Raw genomic sequence first — 24,653 nt, 5'->3', positions numbered from 1 at the left:
AATAAATAATCAATATATCACTTTTCACCAACATTACTACCACTCCTTTCATTTTAGCAGGAAGTTGATTGCTGTTAAATTTCCATACTTGATAAGTTAAAAATTTCATGCACCTTTCTCCTTAAGCTGGTTCAATTGTTAAAAATGCTAAAATCAGTACTGGAACATATATTTCAGAAAAGAGGTCGTGGTTGAGGTTTTTTGGGTTGGTGGTTTTTTTTTTGTTTTTTTTTTTTTAATTATATTTTTCTCTTATTCACAAAATAAGAAAGAGAATGGGAACCTTTTTTTAAAAAAATCTTTTTCTTTCTTTTCTGCAAAAAATGGAAATCGAGGTAAAATCTTATCCCACTCAATGTTGGTGAGATTGAGATGGGAATTAACTTTAAAGATGAATTCTGACAGAGTATTTACAATCCCAGATCTTTGAGACAGTCTTGAATTACCTCTTCACATGATAACATCACAGAGGAATTATTAAAATGTGGCTCAGTGTTTCCAGGGTTTGGTTACTTATCTGAAGGTAAATAATACTTTAGACTTAAGTAAAGAAAGGCTTGTCAAGTGAAACCTCCTCTTCTGTTAGCCCAGATGTTATGGACCACTGCTGAGTAGTCAAACATAGTGTGCCCAGGAAACCTGATTGTAAATACAACTTTCTTATTCAATCTCAGACCCTTAAAAAAATAAAAGAAAGGATTAGCGAAAAGCTGGTATATCAGGAAGGTTGATGAATTAGGTAATGCATTGCTAACGTTTTCAATATCGTATGATGTCATTTTTTGAGACCAGATGCAGTAGTCATATAATTGGGATGAATTTTTCAACATAGCTTGAAATAAAAGGACAAGGAGAAATGTATTTGCTTGACTGAACTTGTGTGATCAGAAGAAATAGGAAGGAAAAGAACTACCAGTAAAGGGAAGCATTTATAATCATTCTTTTGCTTTCTGTCTGGGAAACATTCTCATTTTTCTGAATAGTATTCTAGACACTTTGATTCTTTATGTCTGCATAACAGCTCTGCTAAACACATAATGTTAAAAAACTATTTTAATAAGAATAAACAAATTTTACTTTTATTCTGCAAGCTATCTTTAATTTAGATTTAGTTTTTTGGACAAACCAAGTATTTAAATTACACAGTCAGCACCTTTTGAGAAATCAGTGAAAACAATAACTTTAGGCATATGATGCCTTTAATTATATTTCATGCATCTGTGAGTCACAGTTTCTGCTTTATGACTGCTTAAGAAAGACACAACCCCAGAACTTCTTCATCACATTAGCAAAATCACATATATTAGCTCAAATCATACAATAATAAAATAACTGAGTTTGGAAAGAACTTCCACACAGCATCTAGACCAACCTGTCAGTCACGTCTTAACCCACCCAAGAGTCTGTATTATTTCTTTCAAGGTGACTGCTTTTAGATGTTATTGGAATTTTTATGAGACAATAGGAACACACTGAAGCACGGAAGGTTCCCTCTGAACATCTGGAAACACTTTTTCACTTTTTCACTGTGAGAGTGGCCAAGCACTGACTCAGGTTTCCCAGGGAGGTTCTGGAATCTTCGTCCTTGCAGATACACAAAAGCCATCTGGATATGGCCCTGGACAACTGCTTTTAGGTGGCCCTGCTTGGGCAGTGAGGAGTTGGACCAGATGAATTCTCTTCCAACTTCAGTTGTCCTGTGATTCTGAGATTCTGCAATCCTGGATGCCAAAAGACTAGAAAGCAGCTTTGCAGAAAAAGGACTGGAGGTTAGGGCATCTTTCTGCTATAAGCAGAAGCTCGGCCCATATGACACCTCCATAGAGCTGTTTCAAAATAAATTTTTCTCTGTTTCTATCATATTTTCATTAAACTTTCAAAGAATAGGCTGAAATACATCCATCAGTTTTCTATTGCTGCATTGAGGAATGATAGCAGTTACGACTGGAGAATAATTATTGTGTAAGTACCTGAGGTGAAACTTCAGAAAATTATAGAATTGCAACATGTAAAACAGACTAGAGCCAGGCATCATACTGGTTCTGGAACAAACCTTGGCATGCTTTTGACCTACGCCAACTAGCACGCTCCCAATTTATTCCTAAGCAGGGGACAATACCCAAAGGCAGTCCACATGCAGCCAACCCGCTATGGAGACAAGTAGGGTAAGGGAGTTCAAGAATACAAATAAGGTTTATGGTTCATTTGCCTGGCAATGAGTTTTGCTTATGAAGAAACTATGCAAAAGTACAACCAGGGAACCACAGGGTCACCATTCAAGGTTACTGTGTGTGGTGTTACATCAGTTTTGCTCTGTCTATTCATCAGAAATCAGCGTGTGCTCAGAAAATAATCAAGTAGAAAAACCATCTAGAATACAGACATGCATCCATGTCGTTGCCAGGAAGTTGTGCATACAGCTCAGACTGAGCTAAATGGGCGTGATTTCTTCTCTGTTCCTGGTTCTGCCTGGTAAGCATAGGCAGTAACTTTCTATTCCAGTCAGTCTTTTTGATGAGAGTGTGCAGCTTGCTTTGAATACAAGATTTTACCTTCCTGAAAGGTGACAAGATCCAGTACCACTTCAGTCCTGTGCTGAGGTGAGACAATTTCTAGGTCTTGTGTTTCCCAGCTCCATTCTTGCTTGCCTATTTATCATTCCCCGATAGAAATCTATCCCATCCCTTTCTCCCTTCTCCTCAGCTTTGCAGCCCTTCCCCCTCCCTTTGACCAGCTCTGGCTTCTGTCAGGTCCTGCCATGTCCTTGGAAGATCACTTTTATTCATTAACAGGGCACAAAATCATACTGTCTAGTTTTGCTTTCTGCAGCTTTAGCATGTGGAAGTGGCTCACAGAGGGAAATGGTACATGTTAGGGTCAGTACAAAATAAACATCAGGTCTGTGTATTTGGGAGTGAGGTAGGGAAGAAGAGAGAAGAACAAAAGATGCCTCTTTTAGCAAGATTTCTGTTGCTGGTGTCTGAATTTGTAACACTGTCTGAGAAAATTAATTGTGATTGTCTAGTGGCTGTGCAAGATGCTGCTAATGCACATTCTGTTCCTGTTTTTCAGGTGAAGACGACCTTTGCATAGTGAAAATAAAAAAGTATATTCATCTGCCACCATGCTACACAGAGGAAGTTGGCAGTTGGAATTTACTCTCAAAAGAGAATAAAAAAAATAAATACATGCTCTTCTTTCTTGTGCTGTTTTTCTTTGTCCTTCATTTGCTTTTATTCTACCTGGTTTACTTCATTCATTCAGAGTTTACAGCCTGAATAGCTCCATGAAATGGACAAACAGATTCAATCTCTCTGTCAATTGAGAAGTCTCAGTGACTATTCATATTCATTTCCCTTCCTCATTCACCCCTCTTTCCCTTCAGATACTGTCAGACATGGGGTTTAATTCAGGTACTTTCTATTTTATGCTTTGGAATGCATTATTCATAGTAGTGCCTAGGTGACACTAGTATATGAGAATTAGTCATCTCTTATGCATTGGTTTGCCAGTAATTTGTCTGACTCTCAGACTGATTTAAGAAAGTATCTAATTATCTCAGAAAAATTTCTTTGAAAACATATGAATGGATTTTTCAGTTCATTAAAACTCTACTGTGGTTTTTTTATAGATAATTTTTCCAATAGATAATTGCGATCTATATTTAAATAATGTAAATCTTTATAGTTTGCTAGAACTGCTGGAAATGGCTGAATAGACCCCAGGGATTTTCACAGAAGCTAATTTTGGTTTACTAAAGCTCATATTGCCAGACTGTCTTCAAAGTCACTGAAGAGGTAGGCTTCCAAGGACAACTCAGAGTAGGAGGCTTCCTTAGGTGGTCAGATCACCCACTACATTAGAAGTCTGTTAGGTCTGCTCTTCCTTTGGTAATAAGCTCAGACACTTAAGGGGAGGACTCAGAGTTTTATCCTGCACAGAAGTTTAAATAGACTCTCTTGCACTTTACTGGGTCTGGGCAAGTAGCTATCTTGCATCTCAGGTATCCTATGTCATAGTCTCATTTACAGTACATGAAAAATTACTGGGCAAGTTACTAACATATAGAGAAATTTTTGGGCCAGTATTTGTTGTCCTCACTGTGCCTCAATCCGTTTCACTGCCATCCTATTATCTGCTGTGGCTGAGAGGGTACTGAGCCATTAAGATCACTTATAGCACAGTTTGAATCATAAAAAAACTGGTGAGGGAATTCAGAAAGTTCAGAGCCTTACTGTGGAAGATGATCTTAGTCCATAGAGTCCTATCATCTTAGGAATGGGTACCAGTACAAAGGCAATGGGTGTGACAGTCTGAAAAGGTGATCTCATTGGCAATACATTAGAAAAGTAGTCAACAAATTTGAGGTCATGATCTGAAAAGATGGGAGCCCTGAAAGAATAACATATTCAATGCCAAAATAAGAATTGCTGGACTAGAACAGTCCAAACAAGCCCCTAAGAGAACATTTTTTCCCTAAAAGGAGAAATAGAATACAGGTGGGGGAAAACTTCCCTGCTACTGATACGCAACACTGGACATCAAACTTTGGGCTGAAGAAAGCAAGGGGAAAGCAAGATTCTCATCTCAGTCCTCTGTGTCTTGGCATGTGTACTGAGAGGAGCAAGGGCGTCAGCAAGCAGGGCAAGAAAGCACAGTATGGCAATCAGTGAAGACAGAGCAAATATTTCCAAATAGGAGAGGTGAATTGGTGACCTCCATGGGAGATACAGACCCTCACCAATGGACTGAGAGTGGGACAAGCCTTAAAGCAGTTAATTAATAAAGGGATAAATTACAGGCTCTTTCCAGGTGGATAAAAATGACTTAAGCCAGGCTTGCTCCTGAGGATGAAATGTGGAACAGAGAAATACAAGCAAGAGAAAAACATTTGCTATTCAAAAGGCTCAGAGGTGCCACCAGCTGCAAACTGGGACTCTGCTGTGAGTGGATTTATGTATTTATACCTGCTTTGTCCAGATGTATTGGGGAACAAACATGTTCCAATTATTGCCCTTGTCTGTTCTACCCTCTCTTATTGTCAGTAGCTGGAGATCACCCTTCTTCCTTTCAAGTGAATGGAGTCTCCCAGCTCTGAGCATTCTCAACTTATATTCAAATAGAGCACTGGGGACCTAGTGGAAAGAGAATGCTGAAACAGAAGAAAAGAAAAAAAAAAAGAAAAAAAATCTATCTATCTCCGTGAGAAAGCCCTACAAGTGGTGTTCAGGGTACTACACATGCCTTGCCAAACACTTGCTGTCTCAGTAGTTTTGCACGAAGACCACAAATGGCAAAATAGTAAGTTATATAATAGTAATCCCCTCTAAGGAGTTCATGATAGTTGACCACTTAGCATCAGTGATTCCAAGTCTGCTCTGCAGCTGAATACATGAGGAAATGTCAAATCCTCAATCTTCCAGAAAACTTTAAAAATAGTAATTCAGATCAATGTTTACATATTAAATTGTACTTAAGAATAAGTGAAGTATATCACAAACCTGTCAGAGTGAGAGACTTGATATAGTCACTCTTGAGGCTGATTGAGAGTTCTTTAAAGGTCCTGTAAAATTTACTTTTTTTGTTAGGAAGTATTATTTTTCATTCAGATCTATCTCTCTCTTTTTTTTTTTAGCTCTCAGCTGCTTGGAAATAAATCATGCTATTACTGAAAACTGAAAACAAGGTTTATCTCACTGGGGTATAATAAATCTTAGCTAAAATAGAGATTTATTTTTTTAATGTAATGATTTTATGTTTGAAAAATGTTAAAGTTGTGACAAAAATCAACAAAAGCCAGGAAATTCAAAGTTAATTTTGAATTGTGTTCATAAAGCACCTCATTGTATCCCATGTGGAATCATACAGTTTCCAGAGACATATGTAATTGTTCCTAATAAAAGGGTGTATTAAGGACAGAATCAGTGGATGTCCCCAGTCCAGCAATAAAATAATCCTACTGTTCATATGCTCTGTCATCCATGAAAGGTAGTTCCATCTGGACCTAAGCAGTGAAACACTGCTTATGGTAATCTGGAAAAAAATTAAAAAACCCCAATAAAAAAAACAAAGCCTTGAGTTAGGTATCAAGTCAAGGCACATGGGGGGAAAGCTCCATCGTCTTCATCCAATAACAATTTTTAAAAATGACTTGTTGATTTAACATCAGAACTGTTTGCATACATTTTGCTGAATGAGTTTCTTAATTAAAGAATAAATTTTATAAAAAAATTATCTCTTATAGCAAGATCTCAGTCATCAAAAATTCACTGATCCATAGTCAAGTAAGGGCTGAAGCCCTCCCAGTTTTCCTGCAGAATCACAATAGAGTTGACAAGAATCCAAATGCTTCCAGAGTTTGTAGTTTTAAAGTAAACCCACTATATGCACTCCCAAACCATTGCAGTAGACTTTTAAGAGTTCTTTGAAGAGAAAGTCCCAAAAATCCCCAGTACAAGTCTTAAGCTTGTATGGGTTTTTCCGAAAAATGAGATCTTATTTTTTGAGGGGGAGATAAAATAGGAAGATTTGAAATATGAATGTTCTACAATTTCCTACCATACACCATGTCTCAAACACATATAATTTGAGGTTTGAATTTCTTTTTTTTTTTTTCCTTGCAAAAGTTAAATTGTGGGGGAAAAAAGCCTGGTTTTTCTTTGTTGATGAAACGTGCAAATGCTGCGTAGCTGTTCTCCCACCCCTGGGAGTACAGTCCAATACACTAACTAAGCAGGGAGAGGTACATTTTATTTTATTGCACAAAAGGGCAGCATAAAATGGTTTTATTTTCAAAACTTTACTTACCTTGCTGTGTAAAGCATCTGGGAAGTCTAAACCTCAAAAAGTGTGCAGTAGTCTGCAGTGATCTCAGACAGGTGATGCTCCTGAGTCCTGCTGATGGGCAGAATACTGAGTGTTGGCTGATGCTGGGCTAGGAGGAAGGACTGTGAAGTCATGGGCCAGAGCCACAGCCACAACATGGAAGCCAACAGGAGCTGTTCTTCTTCATGGAAATTTGGGGACTTACTGGTCTGAGGAGGCAGGGTTGAAATGAGCCTCCATATGCTGAGCTGGAGCCAGAGTCCATTCCGGCAGTTCATTCCTTGAGGGCAAGACTGCTGGGATGCCATCTTAGCTGCCAGAGGGAAGAGAAACCATTGGAGGAGTGTGCTGGCCTGGCAGAAATCCCAGGGGAGAAGGCAGAACCAAAGGAAAACAGGTACGCTATTGGCATGAAGGAACTAACTGAATGGCTTCAGAAGGACATGGACAGGAGCTCTGCAGGAGGAGAAACCTTCTGTTCCACCTGTATGGCATGTGATGGAGTAGGCAAGGCATAATTTATACATATGTACCTGAATGCTTGAGAGTATCTCTATACAAAACAAAAAGCAGCCAGGCAGAAACAGCTCAATGTTGTCACTGCAGAGGACAATGCTCATACCATGCTTGGTGAATGCAGGTAACCAAACCACACTCTTAGAATGCTTTTAGAGAAAAAGGAACTTCAAGCATGGTGGATTAGACAGCTTTGAACTGGATATCTGTTGGAAAAAGAAAAAAAAAAGATAACCAGAAGGAAAAATATTTTTATTGTAAGATCTCTGAAAACCTCAGCTATTATACCATTCTCTTTCTAGAAACCTGGGAGCACTGCAATATTCCAACTTCCACTGGAATTGTTTCTGTTCAGATCATGCATGTGTGAGTGTGACTTTAGGGATATTTATAAGACTCTCCGTGGGGATTCAAACAATATGCTGAGCAACTGCATTCTGATTATCAAGATCCATTAAGCTGTCTCAAATCAGGAGCCCCAAAATTGAAATATCAAAAATCATCAGTCACTTTGAAAATTTAGGTCATCTTTTTCCCTGTCATTTCTCTTTCTCAGCTAGAGTTCTCTTTGATCTATGGCCCTTTTACATTTTTTTTCCTAGCTAAGTGAGATTAAGCTGCAAGAGAAGAGCCAGATCTGATTTAACTGTCACTCAGAATCAGCAGCTTCAGGGCTACAAAGTGTGCAAAGCTCCTTTGAATTGACTGTTGCAAAGGCATTTTTAGGTGAATAGACCTATGTTTGTTACCTTAATGTTTTCTCAAAGAATATCATCAATGCATAAGCTTTTTTTTTTTCTATGGTATCTATAAACTAGCCTAACCCGAAGAGAAACATTCCAGGTATTTTTATGTTGTTATTGTCTTTATTTTGATTCAAGAAATTTGTTTTACATTGTTTGGGATTTATTCCACTAAAAAAAAAAATCAAAAACACAGTCTCTGGGTACCTGTAAATAGTGTACCATGCCCAGATTCAAAATAGTTTTGTTTACACTTGGAGTCTGTTGGCACAACCTTACAAATTGATTAGTATTATCAGGTGAATTAACACATGCTTGGCATTGAGGTACTTCTTCAATTCAAAGCTCATTTGCCATCACTCTTAACATATATTTAGACATGCTACACCCCCACATTATATCTCTTTTGACTTCAAGGCATTAAGCAGGACTTAGGCCGTGTGTAGACACCTAATAAAGCAAACATGTTCACCCCTTAAGGTGCTGCAAAGCTCTGAAAGCCACTAGTGCTTCCCTCCTTAGACTAATCATTTCCTACTTTTTCCTCAGAACTGCTCTAGATGCAATTATTTGGTACTTTGATCTTGCTTAAACTTCACTGAGGTTTGGAATCTCAGCATCTGAGTTCCTCAGGGCTATATCCATACCTGGCTGCAGAAAAATCAGGACCAAATTCCAGTCTTTGGACAATGTACATCCACAAACCCAAATTCTCCCCTTCCCTCCCAACATTTGGATGTCAATGTCTAAACTGTCTCTTGGCACTGTTTCTAATGAATGCCATTCCTCTGGAAAACTGTGCCAAGGAACATGTTACTAACTAAACAGTCTACTTGACTGCAAGCAAGTGCCTCTGTTACTGAGTGGTGTAGATACAGCCTTAGGCACCACTTCAAGGGGGCAGACAGGTGTTTAAGTGCTTAGTTTGTCAATCCACACTTTTTTCAAGGAAGCCATTTAATGCTTTGTTTCTGATGAATAAATCAACGAGTGCACTTTCAAACTGCTGGACTGTATGAGTCACTTAAGCTCACTAGTACCTATCTAGTATCCTGATTTCCTGGTTTGTTCACTCCACAGTCTCTGGAAGAAATTTTCATATAGGTACCCATGTTCATTCCAGTTTGTTAGTGGATGGCTCAAGTTCCTTTACTCATTCACATTATGGTCAGCATGTTTAAAAATAATCTAATTTTCATTTTAGAGACTAAACAGTTGTGGTTTAACCCCAGCCAGCAGCCAAGTGCCATGCAGTGACTCAGTCATTCCCCCACCAGCAGGATTGGGGAGATAATCACAAGGGTAAAAGCCAGAGAACTCGTGGGTTGAGATAATGACAATTTAATAGGAAAAGGAAAAGCCATGCACAGAAACAAAGCAAAACAAGGAATTAATTCATTGCTTCCCATGGGCAGGCAGGTGTTCAGCTCTCAAGGAGAGCAGGGCCTAGTCATACGTAATAGCTACTTGGGAAAACAAATGGCATCACTCAAAATGTCCCCCCTTCCTCCTTCTTTCCCCCACTTTATATACTGAGCATGAAGTCATATGATCTGAAATATCCCTTTCGTTAATTTGGGTCACTGTCCTGGCTGTTTCTTCTCCCATCTTCCCATACACCCCCAGTTTCATTGCCAGTGTGGCAGTACAGAAAGCAGAAAAGGTCTTTGCCCTATGTAAGCCCTGCTCAGCAATAACAAAAACATCTTTATATTATTATCACTGTATTCATCACAAATCCAAACCACTGCCCCATACCAGCCACTGTGAAGAAAATTAGCACTATTCCAGCCAAAACCAGCACAACAGTGAACCAAATGCTAACTTCAGGTGTATGGATTTTAATATTTTGATCACTGCTGTCTGTCTTGACAAGTTCTTGACAAAAACACTATGAATTTGTCCTGCTGAAGTAGCAACATGACAAATAATCTTCTTTTTTCACATGTCAGTGCCAAAATGTTGAATCTTTAGAAGGAAGTACTAAGGTAATTATAGCTATGTTTAATTTTTATTAGCTTAATCTGAGATTTAAATTTTATTGTACTTTAAAGAATGTTCCATTGTGGTTAAGCAACAGTTAGATAATAAGAGCATAATCTTATAGAAAGGTACTAGGAAAAGCTTTGCAAGTAGGAATGATTGGAAGATTTTAAAGTATATAAAAACGTCTTTGTCCTTTCAATACGATCTCAAATCTTGTCATTGCTGTACTATATCTGTGATGACAAAAGCATTTCTAGAGAAAGGGCAGATGTTACTCATTTAAAATACCAGCAAAACCAAAGTATTCTAAATTTTGCAAGCATTATCATTCCTCCCTTACTTAAACTTTTGTATAGATCTCTTCATTCTGAAACTGTATTCCACCCCAAAAGTAGTTGCATTTTGATGATAGATGAAACAAGCCATTAGACAGTTCAGTGTGTTAAAGTGCTCTGAGACCCTTTGGGAAAAGTTATTATATATATGTACCAGAGGTACTATTTCAAGGCAGCAACTCTGCCAAATGTTAAACTGAGGCTGAAGCCTTACAGCTGAGTTGTTAACCTCTGGAAACAGGAGTTTAAACTGCAAATGTTGATCTAACCTTACCTCTGGGGGAGTAAATGGTAATATTGAAAAATTATGCAGCTTCCACCTCCTCTCCAAAGACAAAAACAAACATTTTAAGCTTTATTTTATAGTTTTCTTCTCCAGCTAATTTAGACAAGCTTGTTGGCAAAATAATAATTCCTGTGCTTAGTAAGCAGTATTTCAATCTTCTGAATCCCACTCAGAAGGAAATTTGCAAGGGTGGATTGCTTTCATCCTTGGTTTGTAAGAAGAACTGAATTCTGCTCTCCGCCTTTTCAGTGCCCCCAGAGAATAAATCAAACACACAAGGTAAATGTGCCAGACCAGTGGGTTCCAACGTATGAAAGCACAGGAACAGGCAAGCTGAGGGAAAAATGGAGGTGAAAGATGACAGTAAAAGTATTATTGCAGATGTGCCATCTTCAGCTGTTATGTATAAAAGACAGGGGAAAAAAAGAGAAAATACTCTGCAGTTATGTAGAAGGTCATAATAGATAGAAAGAGGAAACATGTTCTCCTTTGGGCAGGCATGGAGGAAGAGAAAGCTTGTCCTGCTCCACTCAAAACAAATCTTTACAAACTCTTGGAAATAAATGTTGCAAAGAAGCCTTAAATGGCAGGCTTGTATTTATTCATAGAAAGTGGTTTGCATTGCATGTAATAAATTCTTTATTCCTTCTTCTCTAAGTATAGCAGGATGTTACTTACTTACATGCCTTAACTATTAATTACTGAAATAAAAGAATATATGCAAGGAAAAAGATTATTCAAATTATAGTATTTATCATGCTACTTGAACCCCCTCTGAGATTCCTCTACAACTAGAAATTGGATAGCTTGAGAAGATGAAATGTGACCCTTTTTATTTTCAGATAGTAGAAAGCAAAAAGGAAGCAAAATAATGCAAAATAATCAGTACTGCACCCTCTATGAGGTCTGTCATCCTATTAGGTTCACAAAGGTTCTACATGGAAAAGCAGTTTTCTCTCCCATCTTGTCTTCCTCATTAGCTTCAGAATGTGAAAATTTTCACTTGGCCCCTTTCAAGCAAGTTAGGACACCTTCCCACTGTGTCTTTGGCTAATTGCTAATGCAGTCCATATTACTTTATCCCCCAAAAGCCACAGAAGGACCAGGACAAGGGTAAAAATTAACAGCTACAGCCACAAATAGATACAAGATGTAGAAAGGAAAAAAGAGCAATTCTGTGCACTCCATTCCTGTTACTGCTTTTTCCACTCCCACTACCTACAGCATCCCTACAGTCAGCCCCTCAGCCTGCCCCACTGCAGGTTGGGAAAGCTGGGGGAAGATTTCAACTTCCAGCTGTGCCAATTCAGGAGATAAAGCTCTTGGAGGGAGGGTTTCATGGTGGGAAGAAGTGCAGAGGGTGCAGAGGTTTGAACGTGCCCAGTTACCCATTTACCAGTGTTTATTTATCAAAAACAATCATAATGATTGGGGCTGAAAGGACCCGAAAAATCATCCAGTTCCAACCCCCCTGCCATGGTCAAGGACACCTTCCACTAGACTGGGTTGCTCAGAGCTCCATCCAGCCTGGCCTTGAACACTTCCAGGGATGGGACATCCACTTTTCTGGGCAAACAGTTTCAGTGCATCACCACCCTCACAGTAAAGAATTTGTTCCTGATATCTAATCTAAACCTTTCAGTTTGAATCCATTTCCCCTTGTCGTGTCACTACATGCCTTTGTAACAAACTCCTCTCTGGCTTTCTTGTAGGCCCCTTTAAGTACTAGAAGGCTGCTATATGGTCTCCTCATAGCATTCCCTTCTCCAGGCTGAAAAGGCAAGTTCCCTAGATAAGGAAAGCATGCCCTTTCTACCAGTGTGTGGCAACAACTGGGCAATGGAAGGCAAGTTTAGCCTCATAGGTTGGTTGATATTTTCCATCACCAGTCCTCAGGCATGGATGTCTCTAAGATGCCTGTACTCATGTGTGGAAGTTGTGGAAGCAAATCGTGGTCTGCAGCTGGTCCCCGGAATAATGTCGCTTCCGCAGTGCTTTCACCCCTAATTCAGATGTGAGGGCGCATAGTGAGTGGATGGTGAGAAGCTTGATGCCTCACAGTGATCCATTTACCACAAAAATTTGGGACCCACTGATCTAAAGTGATCTGTTAACTTCAAACTGTTCTCTCCCGGAGCCTATAAACCAAAAATCAGAATTCTTGATTTAATGTACACCCTGTCCTGTTCCCAGCAAGTACACAGAGGCTTCATGCGTTTTCTTGGCCAATATGCAACCATGTTATTGGAATGCAAATGAAAATCAGAAGACAAAAATTATGAGTATTGAAGGGTAGAGACATATAGTTCCAGTGGGAAAATAACCTATAGAGATCGTACAGTTAAAGACTGGAATCTATAGTCAGAGGCACCCTAGAGGTGTACTCATGAGAGCTGGAAACATTTCAAAAGCCTTATGGCATTAAAATAACAGTTTATCTAAAAATGCAGCTGTTTTAAACAAAACACAGTGAGGAAGAGGTATGAAGAGTCTCAATAATTCTGTAAATATTCATATATGGAGAATATATTTTTTTCTCTCTAAAATGATAATTCTTTAAAAATTTGCCTTATTTTACTGCTCTAAAAGAGTGGTTGCAATTGCAATGCAACTTTTTCTTGAGCTGGAAAATTTTGAGAGACATTTCGCAGAAGATCCAGAAATATCTGGTTTTTCTTCTAAGCCAAAACAAAAGGAAATTTCAAAATCTCTGCATTTCTTGTGCAATGGATGTTGCAGATCTACACAGCTGAACTCATGGTTCAGAATAGTTTTTCTCCATGTATGTTTATGTGTGATGGCCTAATTTTGCTATTAACTCATTTATTATACATTTCCTGTCTGTAGAAAAAATGCAATGAACATTCTGCATTTTTTAATATTTTTTGATAATTTTACAACATATGAAGCTATCTCATAAATATTTTTGATAAAGAAGTTTATCAGATCTGAAAATAAAACAATCAGAAGATCATCCATGTTAAGGGGATGACTTCTTGATATTTCCTCTTCATTATTGTGCTTCATAATGATATTTCTAACTTATTGTGCATGTGTGCATTTGCTGAAATATAACTAACCACTGCATCAGAAACAGATGCATTATTTCATATGCTGTCATTGCCAAGTTTTTCTATCTATATCTCTCTATATATATACATTATTTTTTGATGCAGAAGGCTAAATTTCTTCCAAATCATGCAGAAATAAATCAAGGCATTGTACTGCATGTGCATACGAAAACGCATAAAAACATGTAAAACTAAATATTTTTAATGGAAATATTAATGCATGTTACTGTGGGTGTGCAATGAACTTTATTGGCCACACAAATTGACTACCACCAGTAGGTGTCTTAATAAATACTGTCTCCTAATTTTAAACAATAGAGAGAGGCACAAAATGCTTATGCTTTTTTATTATATGTATGATACACATGTAGGGAACAGAGAGCATGTTAATGTGCTATTAAATATTTTACATTTTTAATTCTGGTATTTAATAATGCCTACAAGTGGTGACTGTACACGTTTAAAGTGATCTCACAGGATTTTCAATAACTTCTGTATATTTGACTCCACCGTGTTTACTATTAAAAAAAAAAAAAGAAACTGAGCCATTTATTTTCAGTGGCCAAGCTGAATAAAATGGAAAAAAAAAAGAAGGGCAGAAAAGAGTTTAAAGTAAATTTAATTTATTCATTTATTTCAATTATATGGATCTAGGTTATTGTTATCTGGGAACATAAATAATAGTAACAATAAAACTAAATTATCTAAGGTGATACATTTTTATATTGCCAATCCAGTCATTGCCCTGAACAATTTCTCCATCATGGAAAGTCAGCTATCCTGCCAATATGTCTATATTAACATCTCTGCTAAGGCAGGATACCAGTAATAGATTTTCCATACATAATCCAGTTATGAACCCACTTTATTGGAATAAGATACTTTAAATCCCAGTGGTTAGGAAGATGCAGAACTTTAAAGTATTCACTCTTCTCAGGCAAATTATTACCTATATTGATCTTCAGGTCAGTAAGGTTTGGTTAAAAAATCTGTACTCAAGGAAAGTGAGAAAAATATCTTCTAAAAGGAGAGAAGATGTTCTATGCTTGAAGAATGTTTTTTATTTTGGCTGCTTTTATTATGTGTTTTTAATTGGTGCTGGAAGAAAACATTTAGTTGACCTTATGACAATTCATTGCAGCTACTCAGAAACTCGAATATCAGGGGTAAGCATGGCAGCAAATCAGTAGAGATTATTAAGCAGATCTAATTTGAACAAAGTCAATATGTTTTCCCCGTTTTTTAAGGAGTTAAAGCAGAAAATAACCATCATGTTAGGATGCTAAGCATGTCAGATCTACAGTATCTGAAATGTGCCAGAAAGTGTAAAATCCTTCTTGGGAGCTCTTCCAGCTTGCAAAGAATCTGTGATCAGGAAGATTTCTCCCCTTCCTTTGCTACTCAATTCTTCTGACTGTTTCCCACAGTAGAATTCATTAAGAAAACTCAGAAATGCCAGGAACTACATTTTAAAAGGCAGTAACATCTTTACTAACTCTGACTCTGTTCCCATCACAAAGTATTTCTTTGCTTTGAAAGAGGACTGTATTCCTGTTGGCTGCATGCAGAGAAAGGAAATGGAAAAAAATCTGCTTGCAGAAACATCCTCAAGAAATACATACATTGCACAGATCCCCAAAAAGACTTTCCAGTTATTCAAAGATTTGGTCAATGCCCACTATGGACATTTGTGTCTGGGGTATCCTCACACCCTCAGCATGTTTAGCTACTTTACTTGGACCTTTAGTAGTTGCTAAGCTCTCAAGAGCTCAAGATCCTCAAACAAGAAAGTTAAGTGTTCCTAGTACTATACAGAATTGAAGGGAATAAAGATAAATTGCTTTTTCTCTCCCACTTCATATGAGCTAAGGTTTTGATCCTGATTTGTTCTACAATCACACTGTTAAAGCTGTTTGACTCCAGGCAGTCTAGTCCACTTGCTGGAGAGTATACTATGGCATCAAAGTGATCAGTGGTAAAATAGACAATAAATTGTAAATATCAACCTTTCATGCAGGTTTTACACTTGGATAAGAGCTGAGATAGTGCACTGAAATAAAATTTTTCTCCTTCTGCACTTTAGCATTTTCAGTTTGGAAAAGACTAATACATTTCAGGTCATATAGCTTGCTCCCTAAAGTGAGATATTTACTAATTTAGGAGGTGCTATCAAAATAGCAAGAAAGAGGAAATGAAAGAGAGAGCAAAATAGTGATACCTTTCCTGGCACAATAATCTCTGGGTCTTTGACCCAGCAAAATATCCTCTTTGCTAAATCTTGAAGGTGCTGGCAAGAGTTCCAAATAAGATATCAGGAAAGGCAAACAGATTTCTGTGCTGGAGGAGATGGTATTAACCTATCGCCCCTACTGAAATGATTACTTTATTTGGAATGATTCTTCCTTAAAAGCCATAGTGATTTTGTGTACTAACTAGAGAGGAAGATAGAGCATCAATCATAAATCTTTTGGCAATATTATCATCTGACAGGTTGGAATTAGACTGTGGATATGACATGGTTCAGGATTCTACTTTTGTTTCCCTTTGGTGTAAGATTCACCTATTAATCATCCTGTATGCAAATAAATGTGTTTTAATCATATTTGAAAAAATGAATGTTGTATTATGTAAGCACTCAGCTGTGAAAGCACTCAGCTGTCTTATGTAAGGTATTTTGAGATAAAATGGCATCACAAACATCAACAACAACAAAAAAGACAATATATTTTAAAAAATGTCTTCTCTCGTACTGAAGACAGTTTGTAACAGAAATGCTCACTCCTCTGTGCTGTTCCCATACACAGTAGTCAAATAAAATATGCAGATTTTTACAACAAAGTTTTGCAATTTTTAAACAATTATCTCGATTTTGAAATTGTTTCTGATTATAATTGATATAAGTATTCTTTTCCTGTTTTTTCTGCTTAGTTGTTAACCGACATTACAGTGCTGTAATCAGAAAAAAAATAAAAGCTTGCTGAATGGCTAATGTTAAATATACATGTATTCCTTATTTGTGGAAAATTATATTGAGGTGAACGTACTAATCCAGAAAGCAAACTTGATGCAGATTCCAAATAGGGACAATAATAAAGACAACTGCTAGTGTTAAAAGAAGTACTGCTGGTAAGAATTTTTGCAAGATGCATCACTTTCCGTTGTAGTAACGTTGCGTCCAAATATGTCTTGGGCATATAAAAAGTGTATCCTGGTTACACACACCAGAGCCATCTGAACATGGCTAAGAATATTAGATCCAAAACACTAAGAATATTAGATCCAAAACACCCTTTTTTCAAAAGAAATTTTCTTGTATCAGAACTTGTATAAGTAGACATTCTAACTCACTATTTAACAGAAAATAAAATCCTCAGAGCTGTACTGAGTATGCCATGGAAGTACTAATGTACCATTTCCTTTGAAAACATCATGAATAAGCATTTCACATAATTAGAGAGCTTGTCTAAATTCACTTTGTTTCACCCTGCAAACTAAAGTCTGTTTTCTACCTTAGCACTGTTTTTCTCGAAGAATTAAAATATGCTGAAATTCTTGAAGCTGAAGCACTTCCTTTTGGTCTTAATTTAGAAACTGTAGGATTAGATGCCTGAAAATTAACCCATTAAAAGGTAATGTCTTGATTACAATCGCTTAAGCTCCCATGTGTATATGGTTTCATCAGAGATTCTACAAAACGAAGGAAGTCCTGGAACAATCCATCGTAACAATATTCACTTGCTAAAACAAAAATGGAGATCTGTAGGAACTGTTATGTGAATTTAAAAACATTGTTCACCTTTGTTAGTAACATGGGATATGCATATACGTGTTTATACCTTGACAAACTTCTAGCTCTCCTATTCCAAAGATAGTTGACTGCTGTGCTTTCTGCTCATCATTCACCATATTTTGTGTCCATCTTCTTCTTGACTTGGTCCACAGATCACTGAAGCAGTTAGCTTCACTGTCTTCCAGGAGACAGCTGGTCTCTGCAGCAATCTAACCTATCCTTCCTTCATTCTCCCCATTCCCAACACTATAGCCTTGTGATGGAGCATCAAAGAGCTGTTGCTACATACATGGTATTTTCTTTGATATTGTTCTCCATTAAAAAAGAAAAATTCTAATTAGACTATGGAAAACATGCCATCCCTGAGAGCAAGATACTACACCAGAAACAAAGAAAATCTCAAGGAACCAGTGAAGCTCAGGTCCCACCTTAGGTAATTTGGCCATTGTCAAGTTGCAGGAGCCAAGTATCTGAGCTCTTCTAGATTAGAGGTGTTTCTGGCCTTCACCTCTGACCCTGTAGATTTAGTCCCTCTGCCACTGCTACTTTGCATTTTCTAAAAAAATGAGCAACTGTTTGCAAATTGTCTTCCATAGGCAATGTTTGGGTAATGCATCTCTATTTTATATGAGGTATACCTAGAGAGAGAATATAATGAACTATTGTCCTGAGGCATTTATCTTTGCAACTTTGAGAGGGATAACTTAGGAGTGATGTATAGTAGCCATGAAGACAAATAACACTTCAGGGCACAGTATAATTTATAAAATATTCTCAGTACTCTAGGTTCCATTTCATTATTAGAATTTTAAAAAGAACTGGTTTTTTGGTTAGTTTCCAGAGCTAGCAGTCACAGAGGCTAATTGCAAATTGCTTGCGGCCTTGGAAACAAAGATGTATTTGTGCAAACGCTGCCTTAAACAACAATAAAAAATGTGAGTAGGACCCACTCAGCCTTGTAAGTGAATTATATACAAGACAGTTTTTCTCCTCACAAAACTCCATCTCCCCCCAGTTTTATCATGCACCAGCATTTACAGGATGGCTTTCAAAGTGACAAAACTAATAAGGAAAAAGATAGCTAACTGAGATAGACAGACAGACAGCTTCCTATGGTGAACCCTAATTTTGACCAGCATGTGCAGTCCTTCCTCTTTACCTATCTCCAATGAGATCTCTCTCAGAGTATATTCAGGAAGGATGTGGATCAAAAGGAGGAAGCCCAAGGCAGATCAGCAGGAATGGTTAGGTGTGTAGGTGTCAAGGATTGAAAGAATTTGGGTTGTTCAACCTGAAGAAAAGGTTTCTGGAGAGAAAGCATGGCAGTTACTGGTATACAAATCACTAGAAAAATTTGCAGTAGGATACAGAATAAAACATTCTTAATAAATAGATTTTTAAAAGACAGTGAGGGAAGTTCAGGCTAGATACCAGGAAAACCTTTGTAATGTAAAGTTAGTAAAGCAACAGAATAGGTTACCGGAAATGCTGTGAAATTTTCACCACTGGAAGTTTGATGTGCATGTTTATCTAGAGACAACACAAGTACAGTTAACACTGCTTTGGATCTGGGAGACAGAATGTGCAACTTTCTAAAACCCTTTCAGATCAAGGATTCTGTGGTTTGTTAAAAAATGCTACATAATAAATACATGCCTCAATGTCAGCAATAAAACAGCACAAATATGACATTAATCATAATCATTCAGCAGTGCATCTTATCCCAGAACTGTTAGCCTTTTTTCTCTTTTAGATAATGGCACCAGTTGGCAATTGCATGATAAATTATTTAACCTAAGTTTAGTTAGCTTAGACAAATTAGTTATTTTATGGTTAATTCAGTATGTAGACTTTAGACTTTAAGCCCATTTTGAAACAGATTCAGTTATTTCAATTAATCACTTGCTCTCCCTGCACACTAGTCTTTCACTTGCAAGGAGGACAACATCTTTTCCAGATTTTAACTAGTTCCTGTAAGCATACATGGAATGAAGAATGGAAACCAGCCATTTCTAGGAGTGGTCAGACACTTTCTTTAGATAAACAAATAGTAGTAGACACTTCTTTTAATCAGGCAGCATAAAATGAAGCTGAAGTGATCTGTAGATATCATTAGGAATAAAAGGTCAGCCTTAGCATAGGTATCATTTTATTACTGTTCAATAATTGCCCCAAACAAACAAAAAGTTGATATTTCATCTTATGGGCAGCATTATAATGAAGATTAATTCTTTAATACTTCAGGACAGTAAGCATAGCAGATGTAAAGTTATTGAACCTTAAAATGTTTTTTGGACCAAACTACTCCAACGGCCCTTAATTTGCTATGGATTATTTTTTTCAGTCAGATATATTTGAGTTTATATGTACTTTTTTGCTGAGGTGGATGAGAATTTAAGAGCTGCGTGGAATAAAAACAAAGCTTTTATGCCTCTAAGGAAAACTCCTGCTGAAATGGTCAGAATCACAACCCTATAAGTTCCCAACTGGCTCTTTACTCACGATCACTCAGCACACAAGCTTGCCAAGCCAAAGTACGTGCCTTCCACCAGTGTTAGACTCCCACTACCTAAAGACTGTAACAACTTATTAATTCCTCAAGTTCATTCACCTCAAAGTGCAAGTGTAAGAACTGAGTCTCTCTCCCCCAGGGGAGGAGGTTGTACCAGGAACTCAGCTCAGGCTGTATTTGATCTTATCTGCAAGGTGATTGAAGTACAGCACTCTGTACAGGTGAGCGTTGCCTCTGTACATCCTCCCTTGGCTCTCCTGCGCACAGCAGGCTCTGACAGTTTCTCGGTTTGGTTTGTGGTCCCATGAGCTGAAATTGGCCCTCCTCTTACTTTTGGTAGTGTTAAATGTCAGTTATTTGAGGATTTATAGTCGAAACGTGCCTTTTAGACTGTTGCTTTCTCTCACTTATGGTTAGAGGAAGTGGTGTATGTATTTTTAACTAGGAGCCATAAAACATAAAAAGACACAAAGCTTAACGTTTTAGCTGAAATACAGTGAAAAAAAGAATCTGTCTTAAGACCCTTATTAAGAGTTCGACCTATTTTTCTAATACAAGATTACTAATACAGTAAAATATGCCTGTTTGTGAAGTGTTATCCAAAAGAAAAGTATAATATTTTTAATAACTACATTCGTCTCACTTAATCCCTCCCTCAAACCAGCAGACTCTCTTCCCTGACTTCACAAGAAATAAAAAATAGAACACTTCTACTTGACTGAAAAAATTTATAACTCGTTCTGGTTTTGACAGACTTGCCACTTATGGCTTTCACATTAAGTTTAACATGTTTCAGGGTGTCACTATGAGCCTGACATATAGAACAGATACAATAATTTTCTTCCCTGATGTTCAGTCTTGGAGCGCGTTCAGTGACTGCTGTCATAGCTGGACCCATGGTGTGAGGTGGATCATTTTGCCTGTGTCACAAACGTGCACTCGTTCCTACGTATGTGCAGAAGCCAAGACTGTGAAGAAGGATGGATGACTCACCTCAAGTGCTTCTCTTTTTTTTTTGCCAGCTAGGTTGGATAGAGGGGCCTCTTTGTGCAAAGACTTCCAGGATCATCCTCCACCTCTTCTCTTTGTCAAAATCTCTGTATTTTTTTACCCTATATATTATTTATTTTAGACAGTTCATAAGTCCTTGTTTCATTCCAGTAATGTGTTGTTTTTCATGCCATCCTCAAGGTATGTTCATACATAAATTGATTAAAATGTCTTTTGGTAAAGTGAGGCAAAGAAGTCTGGTTTACTCACTGTCTGCATGTGACAATACCAGAAGATCTAGATATTCTTCAGAGATAGGATAATCTGTTCAAAGAAGAAAAAAAAAAAAAAAGAAAAAAAATCACAAAAACCAACCAAAACTTCAATTAATATCCATATATGAATCTTTATATAATGTAGTCTTTTCCCAATATTTCTCAAGAATTTATCACTATAAAAAATCGTATTCTGTGTTGACAAAAATAAGAAAGAAAGTTGTTCCTATTTTACAGTCTAAACAGGCTGAGGCTAAGAGAAATTCCAACACAAAATCTGATTCAATGGATACTGTTTTTTCCTGTAAGTTATTGCATTGAAACCCAGGGAATTCAATGGGAAAACAAATGGTATTATAACATGCATAGATATTCCAGAATCAAGAACATAACCTATACCCATAATCTTCACTTTTGAGTCATAATTTACGTCCATCCATGTAGCTTTTTTATTTCTCACCATTAATTTCATATTCTTATAGGAAAATACACAAATCAAATATGTTTCCAATTCAGAAGACCTAATTTTACAACCTTTTGAATGAGTATGCAAGTATAATTGCCTTTCTTTTTGCTTGTTCACTGTCAAGCAATCTTTTGGTAGGTGTCTCAAGGCATATTTCAAATAGTTTCCTACAACATTACATATTTTTGTGGTACTTGAATATTAGTTGTGAAATATTATTTTTTGTGTGTTTACAGAGTTTTTTTTCTCACAGTGCTTCAATACACCTTCCTTGGCTTAGCTTTTTCTGCAGGATGTCACCAACATCTGCGTTTAAGAAATCTTTTGACAAGTAAGATTAGAAAGGTATTCTTTTGTGTGTTTTCATTTGCACATTTGACAGAAGAAATGTTTTATGTGACTAAGAAAATTAGGAAACAAATAAAAATGGTCATCTGATGGCCTAGAGAAGAATCAACTGAAAGGTGTATAAAGACAAGGTAAATTGTGCATCACAGTTCAGACAGTGCTTATTGCCACAAGTTTCATCAAGTCATTGTCTGTAGAACTATGATATTTTCCAGGGCTTGATGCGTGGACTCATCAAAAAATTCAGGGAGGTCAAGAATACAAAGAATATTTGTATATTCCCAGCTGGTACTGGGAAGTCATAGAAAAAGAGATTGCGTCTTCCTAGGAAATACTCTTTGGAAGAGACTTAAGCAACCTAGGGGGAAATGCTTAAAAGAATGAAAATATTTCTACCTTAAATACAGCTTCTTGATTATGGCTTTCAGACTTTAAATTGCCAAATATAATCAGCACATGATATGAGAGTAATGATGACACCATGAACTCTAGCATGTTACTATGAAATCACTTGATTTAACAAGGGACTTAAGGAAAATACATGATGGAGATCTTTTAGAGACAAGTTGTCAATCACATTTTATAAAAGATGAGCTACTTGTGGGAAATCTTCAAAGTCTCTAAGAGAGACCTCTGCAGATGAGTGTGCATTGGATTGCAATGAGCAGTCAGCTATGTGATCTGATAATGCTTCAGGAACTGGAGAGCCTCTTGCAGTCCTTTACATCCTTTGATGTTGTGGCTTATGTAAGGCTGTGGAGACCACTTCTCAAAAACTTTCCCAATAAACAACCTTCCCTTTGTCTTCAAGTAAGAACCTATTTCCTCATTCACTCTTCTTGGTTTCTGGTATTACAACTTTAAAAACTGTGAGAAATTTTGAAAAGCAAAATTACTGAAGAGTTGCTCTACAATACTGGGTTGCAATTGAAAACAGAAAGCAAAAGTATGATCCAAGATGTCCTTCAACTGAGCTTGGAAATGGAAAAATTCTTTGCAGAAACATCTGGAGCTGTACATCACAGTGGTGGATCGCTAGGAGATAGAAGAGCAGATAGTAGAAAAGAAGGCTGAATCTTGCTGAACTGCAAGAACAACTAGAAACCAGTTCTGTATGCAGCTTTGTAATCCACACCAGTTCTGATTGTGGAACTGTTGCCTCTACTTCGTTTCCCTAGAACTCCAAGATTGGCCCAAATACACTGTCAGAGCAGGCTGGAAAGTCAGTAAGTAAGCCGGGGTGGCTTAGGGCTTGCCAGGATCTGTCGAGTATTGAGAAACTGTGCACTGCATTGCACAGCGGAGAAGTGAGATTGGACTTGTGGTGGGTTGACCCTGGCTGGATGCCAGGTGCTCATCAAAGCCGCTCCATCACTGCCCTCCTCAGCTGGACAGAGGAGAGAAAATATATTAAAAGGCAGAAGGAGGTAAGGGATGCCACCATACTGTGGCTGGGGTAAAACGTAGACCTCCCCACCACTGAATACATGCCCTCACTCTGGGAATCTACCTGCAGACAATAATTTAGAGGAGAAATTTCAGCTATACAGGGTGTTACACTTTCGCAGGTGTATCACTTGATTGAAGAACTGCTTGTCTGTACACTGACAGAAAATAATGAAAGCAAAATATGTGAGTTAGTTATACTTTGGAAAGGTACTTCTAATTCATCTCCTTGAAACACAGCCATAGGTGTTTGATTTCTGAACACAAAAGGCAATCACATCCCAAAACCAAGAGGAACGTGTCTCTTTATTTCTAACGTGCAGGTGCTGAAATGTTTCTCAGTGTAAATACAGAGTGCCTCAAGTACAGCTAGTCGCAGCAAGTTGATGGACACCAAGCAACACAAAATGGTAATTCATCAGCAAAGATGGAGACTCAAGGTAGAGCAGCAGCTGCTAAGAGGTGCCTTACATTATGCACCATTATTTGTGTTCAACCTCTTCCCATTCATTGCTGAGGAATGGAAAATTTGATGTTACCACTCTCTGCAACCTTTTCACACTTAAATGCCTGTAAAGGTTCTGTTACACTCAATGTATGCTGGACTAGAAAGTACAACACAGGAGCACAGGTGCAGTATTTGCTGAAGCAAGATAAAAAAGGACAGAAAGTTATACAAGCTATGAGGTAGGTGCGGTTCATCTGTCACAATGCGGACAGGTCAATGTTTAACAGAAAGAAAGATGGTTGTGGTTTCACATGGCCAGAGATGACTCACTGTCTGAAAACACAGACTCTAATGGGGTTTTCTGTGAAAGAGAGCAGAGGAAAACCTGTCTTTGTCACTGGCTCTGCACTAAAAGCACAAGATGAAATGCAGACATTACCATATACTGCTGTGGACTTCAGCAGGCCAATTCCTCTACAAATGAAATAGCAGCTACACTTTTTAACCCAATTTTATTTTTGACTTACAAATATTTGTCCCTACACTGTTCTTGACCTTTAAATAAAAACAGTACAAGACAGAAAACATATCAAAGAACCAAGGAGGACCATAATAA

At 37.6% G+C, this 24,653-nt stretch overlaps 1 long non-coding RNA gene across 1 annotated transcript in view; it reads right to left on the bottom strand.

The window, feature by feature from the left end:
* Positions 1 to 1,189: 1,189 nt before the first annotated feature.
* LOC135411609 (uncharacterized) overlaps positions 1,190 to 24,653 on the bottom strand; it is a 72,198-nt gene continuing 48,734 nt past the window's right edge. Inside the window, exons 7-8 of the long non-coding RNA XR_010429225.1 lie at positions 21,058 to 21,378; positions 1,190 to 7,547 (exon numbers count right to left, since the gene is read on the bottom strand). This is a non-coding gene — a long non-coding RNA (uncharacterized LOC135411609). The remainder of the gene's footprint in view (positions 7,548 to 21,057; positions 21,379 to 24,653) is intronic.

Source organism: Pseudopipra pipra, chromosome 1, assembly GCF_036250125.1.
Source record: "Pseudopipra pipra isolate bDixPip1 chromosome 1, bDixPip1.hap1, whole genome shotgun sequence".
Classification (NCBI taxonomy): Eukaryota; Metazoa; Chordata; class Aves; order Passeriformes; family Pipridae; genus Pseudopipra; species Pseudopipra pipra.
This window is presented reverse-complemented; position numbering and strand designations above follow the sequence as displayed.